Genomic DNA, 6,089 nt, shown 5'->3' on the forward strand with positions numbered 1-6,089 from the left:
ATTCCTACGTGTGTAACATATATGAATTTGGTTGTTTAGGATTACTTCAAAGTTGAGTTTGTGTTGTTTTCTCGAGTTTTCACCGGCTCCACCGGCGTTCCACAGCAGCGCGCAAAAAGCCCATAGAAATACGTGGTACAGTGGTGCGCGTCTTAGCAACGTAGAACGTCCGTGACGTAGCTCCGCCCCCGAGGATATTCTTAAAAGATTTTACTATGAAAAAATTTGGTTGCCAACTCTATCCAAAAAGGAACATAATAAACTACGTATTTACAATAAATACTAATCAGATTATGAATTTGAACCATATCTGAATAAAATTAATAATTTAAATCACAGAGTAAGTGTAACCAAATTTAGAATTTCAGCACATAAATTACCAATTGAAAAATTAAGATACCAAAAAATACCCTCAGAGCAAAGATTTTGCACACTGTGTTCTGATCAGTCTGTCGGTGATGAAATGCATGCTCTTTTTGACTGCAAACTGGATAAAATTGTAAAGGCACGTAGCTACTTTTGGAATACTCTATCATTATACAATGATAATATTTAAAAATTACCAAAAGAAGATATGTTTGTGCATATTATGGGAATAAAGACAGTTTCATTGCCAATAGTCTAGGAAAGTTTATTAACATAATTTTACAATGTAATACCTAATAGTTGTTAGTGTTATCTGTTTTAACATTTTATTTTATTTTTAATATCTGTATTTCTTGTTATTGTTTTTTTGTGTATGATTATTGACCATGGTTAATGTATTTCCAATTTATTAATTTGAGTCAAATAAAATATACTATACTATACTATACTATACTATGTTCCAGCAATGGCAGTGTAAAGAGAGGGTTTTTCAGATCAGATGCCAAAACCTGCGGGTGGATGAAAATATTTGTTACGAATAAATACATCAGGATTTATATGAGGAAGCCAATTAGTGTGATATCTTGAAAATGAACAAATCAATAGATAATATAGCAGCTGGCCCACGACAAAGTGTCGTCCCGGAATATCGTGAAATAACGCCGTAAAACGTGTTATTATGATTAACACATAGATTGTGTTAAGCAGATTAGTTCAGACATGGAAGGTACTAACGTTAGTATCTTCCATGGTTCACACAAGCTCGATGTATTATGGGTTGGATACTAGTTGCAAGACTAGTATACTTTTTAAATATTATCCATGCCCCCCCCCCGTCACCGTTCATAATATACATGTACAACTTGAAAGAATGTACAAACAAATCAACGTATAATAATTAAATATACAAACACTTGGACATGTTTTGGTCTCTGTCATCAACTTGCACGTGTTCACTTAGTACTAACTCATATCCGATCATTCAATATCTGAAATGCAGTACGGTGAGCATTTTACTTTTAGGATGAACTATGCTGCATACTTTCGCACCAACACATTCGGCAGGTTACGAAATGTGATTAGATTATGTTTTAATTGCTTTTCTGTATGATAATAAATCATGACATGTTTTTATTGGAAAATGAATAGAAGAGGGGCTTAGTCAGGCAAATCAGTTTAAGAATGGATAATCACGCATTCGCTGCTTGACGTTTAATTTGTCTCTGAATGAACTTGACATTGTATTATACGTATTTTAAATTGAACAAAAAATGTTTTATGTGTTATTTGTAGGTGGTTGGCAAGGAATAAAATGAACTGGTTTTGTTTAGATGTGACGTCATGCTGATTAAATCTAGTCTCCTACAAAAACCCACACTTCAAGATACGCATTTCTTTGCGATCGTACTTTTTCGCGCGCATACGTAAATATTCACTAAACGAAGTAACACCGCATGCAATCTTCCAAAACTGACAAAATCCCGCTTGTAAGGTGATTGGTCAAAGCGTCACCATCATTTCTCACTTGCAAAACATCATATCTAAACGCTGTATTATCATGCCAAGTTGACGCACTTAGTCACCTAATCGTGTCTTCATGTCAATGCAGGTAACCTTAGCAACATTAACCAGTTCCGTTCTACTAACAAAATGAGTTGTGGGATTTTAATTATTGAAATGTGTCAAATATCATGGCCGAGATTATATATACCACTTCAACATCATCTTCGACGGAAAGTGTTTGGGCCTTAAGTGCCCACCACAATACCATTTCGGGCGTAGGACGGAAGGGAGGGAGGGGTAACAAATCGATACACTAGTTTAAGAATATGAATTAATACTCTTAGATACTCACACGAGAAGATTTACGGAAATAACTTTTATAATTTTTTACTTAATTTTTTTTCACCAAAAACAATGCAATAATTTGTTACCAAGAATATCCCTATACGAGTATTTTTACTATGTAATGACCCCGGATTTGGTGAGTTTTTCTCTTTTTTATAGTCAATTTCTCCAGGTTTTTTTAGAGAGTTTTTTATAAACCTCATCATGCTGATTTATGTGGAAGTGGGAAGTGTGGAAGAACCAAGATCCGTAAAACCAGACAATCAAATCAGAAGTAGTAATACCTGGGTACCTACATGGTACATATATGTTATCATAAAAAACATGAAGAAATTGACCTCTCTCGTTTTGAATTTGGATCTAAAACTGCCAGATAAATCAGTAAACCGACAAGTTTTCAAAAGAAAAAGGTCTATTATACAGAAAATAAAATGCAGAATAGACGAATACATACGATTTACGACATATAATTGTGCGATTATACTTGGTTTGTTTTTATGTGGTGATACACATGTTTGTAAATCGCGCCCTCTAACGAGGACTACTAGTATCTTGGAAAATGATAGGAGTGAGATTTCAAACAAAATTGCAAAACTAATAATAGTCAGCCAATCTGATTAAAATAAGATCCTAGTTTGGGCTTTTTTTTTTTTTTTTTTTTGTTAAAATAATATCATTAATATTTTTTTCATATATTCTATTATTTTTGTTAATAAATTTTGAAAAAAATAAATAATAGAATATATGAAAAAAATATGAATGATATTATTTAAAAAAAAAAAAAAAAAGCCCAAACCAGGATCTTATTTTAATCAGATTGATAGTCAGCTAGCATGTTATTTTAACTATAAACTGTAATTTTGCTAAATTTGAGATGTAGTTAATATAAAATAAAGTATATTCTCACAATGAGATCGTTGGCAATCTAGCTAAATTGAATCAAATTCGCAAAAATGTCATATAGCCTTGCAAACGTGATCTCACAGTACTACGACACATGTTTACAGCTATTTGCCTACTTTTTGTGTACCAGCTTCGCTTGTATTGTTGTTGAAATGTGTGTGAAGGTCAATGAGTACAGGATAAATATTAGGCAATAATTATTGTTATTGTAAGCTTTGGCCACACGCATAGTTAAAAGGCAAGTTATTTCGAGTAATAATAATAAAAAAAAACATTCCCCAAATTGCTGTCTCCTTCAAGTTGGTAACTGAACTTACAGTTCTACCAACATTTAAAAACTTCCTTCCTGTATCGAGGGTGACCTAATCTGAAAATCGAAAACTTTTAGTTTAATAGGATAGGTCTTTACAGGCAAACAACAAACAGACAAATATACGATCTCCTTGTCGGAGGTTAAGATTGAAATTACGATTATATAGGCATTTTAAAAATAATGTTATAATTTCGAGAAGTTATAATGTATACAACTTGGAGTGTATGTGACGTCATCGTCTATGCAACAGAATAATTACAGGAATGTAATAATAATAAATACAATCCATTTAAATTACAATTAATTATTTGCATGTGTATCCATAAACGTATTATTTGATATATGTCGTGTACGTGATATCAAAAAAAATTATATTTCGTATTTATCTGGAAAGTGTATTCTACAGTGTTCAAAAATACCATTGTATTTTGTCGTGAATGATTTTACTAACTTGGAGACTAAAACAAATCCTTGTCCATCAGTCGGATCCACTTGGACCTGCCATATCACAATTTCGATTTGTTTATTTGCGCCAAACCATCAGTTTCTTTTTCTCTGTTTCCGACTTTTGGACAAAAAGTAATGGATGAACAAGATAAATTGTCTGGTCTTATAATTACTTTTAAAATTAACATATCACAAGACATAATAAAATATGTTAAAATGATCAATATTTATATGTACAAAAACTAACGGTAACAATACATGAATACTGGAGCATGGGAACTGTGTGTAACACAAGTCTCATCGCTAATTGTGAAATGCAATGAAGGTGGTGATAAATTTTGACGCAAAATATATAACTATGAGACATAAAAATGTTAAAATACAATAACCTGCGCTATTTATTGACGTAATACACAGTGGGAATACTTGACAAAATTGAAGTTTAATCAGACATTTGCGTTGATGATTTACATGTGTATTGTTCTGAATCTGGTTCTACCTCCATGTTCTGATCTACCGTACAATCGTCAAAACCCGATGTGGAAATTTTCAGACACACGATTAATTAAAATAATTTTTTAAAGTACTTGGTAATGTAAATCACCTGAGCCTTTCAATGTGAGTGTATCAATCATTGTCTCTATTTACGCAGTAGTTACGCAATAAAGTATACAATTATACAAGATATAAGCAGATATACAGTTGTTTGCTTCGACCGAGTCGAATATTTAGAATTATCGTCCCCAAGTGGATCTTATAGGCCGAACACGAATACCAAAGATGATAACTGTTTTCTTAACTCGATATTCAACAACGAGGAAGTTATAACTGTGAACCACAACGCAAATATTTCGAGTTAAATTTGATTATCTGCCAGTGGAGAAACACATTTGAACGTTTGATGACAAATGTCCCGGATGTTGTGACATCAGAGGCCAGTGACACACAAAATGACGTCCGACAGAAGAAATACGCTAGAAGAGGCCAATATAAATATTTATCAAATGACTGTCTCATGGTATAAAATAGACAGGCAAAAAAATAATTATGTGTCAATTAAAAGCGACAGTAATTTGATTATCAAAAAAATCCTTATACATTAGATATAACGAGATTTATATGAATAAAATTTCAAATTTGAGATTCAAAACAAGAACAAGAACAGCGATTTCTCCCAACTAGGACATTATAATAGTATGACTATGCACAGTGCACACCTGTTTCTGGAATCAATTGCATCAACGAATGTCTAGATGCTAGTAATGTACACCGCGGTCAGCTCTTGACCGTGGATTTGATTGGTTTAATTTTGAATTAGCGTGGGAATGGACAATGCACGTGCATACTTTATTCATTGGGACTTTATTCAGCATGACATAATATTGTGCGTTTGACGTTTGCATAAATCTGAATCGGTAATGAGACATTACTAGCGTCGTAGCTAGGCATTGTAGTGAAGTGACGTAGTATTTGCATACCTCCCGACATGCGTAATGCTTGGATGTACCCTGATATATCTATATGAACGAACATTGAAGTAATGTGAGAAATAACAAGAAGGCTTTGAAAACATCTAACCAGCTTTGTTTAAATACGCTTCAAAATTCAGCGATTTACCTCGTTTTGTCTACTGTAATTTCTATATATTTACTGCAAAGCACAGTAAACAAATGTCAATGTTAATTAAACACGATTCTAATTAATAATGAAGTAAATAATGTTATACGTTAGGTACAAAGAAATACAAATACATTATTCTTGACATATATATTTAATTAAATCCTTCAGTGGTTAAAAGTTCCAAAATTATTGGCACGATTTGTTAGAGATAGATGTAATACACGTGACGATTACACAAAATCTTGTGACACGTTATGAGTAAGGACAAACACAGAGTCGACCATTCACATGATATAGAATCTCGAGAGAATTTTATGAGAGAGTGTATTCTGGTCGACCCCGTCATGACCTGTCACGACATTGCTTACACATTTAGAAAACGTACACAACAGTATTGGCATAGGCGACATAATGAATATTAAAGTGAAGACGTTATGAAATTTACTCAAATGTGAAATTTAGAATAAGATTAATAACTTAAATATGGGTATTTATCAAGACATGAAACACGTAGAGGCACAGAACAACAAAGAGCGCTTCATCACTGAAATTAACATAGCATACAGTGAAATTAACATATTCTTAATTAGAT

Source organism: Saccoglossus kowalevskii, chromosome 3 (assembly GCF_978046115.1).
Source record: "Saccoglossus kowalevskii chromosome 3, keSacKowa6.1, whole genome shotgun sequence".
NCBI classification, from domain to species: Eukaryota; Metazoa; Hemichordata; class Enteropneusta; family Harrimaniidae; genus Saccoglossus; species Saccoglossus kowalevskii.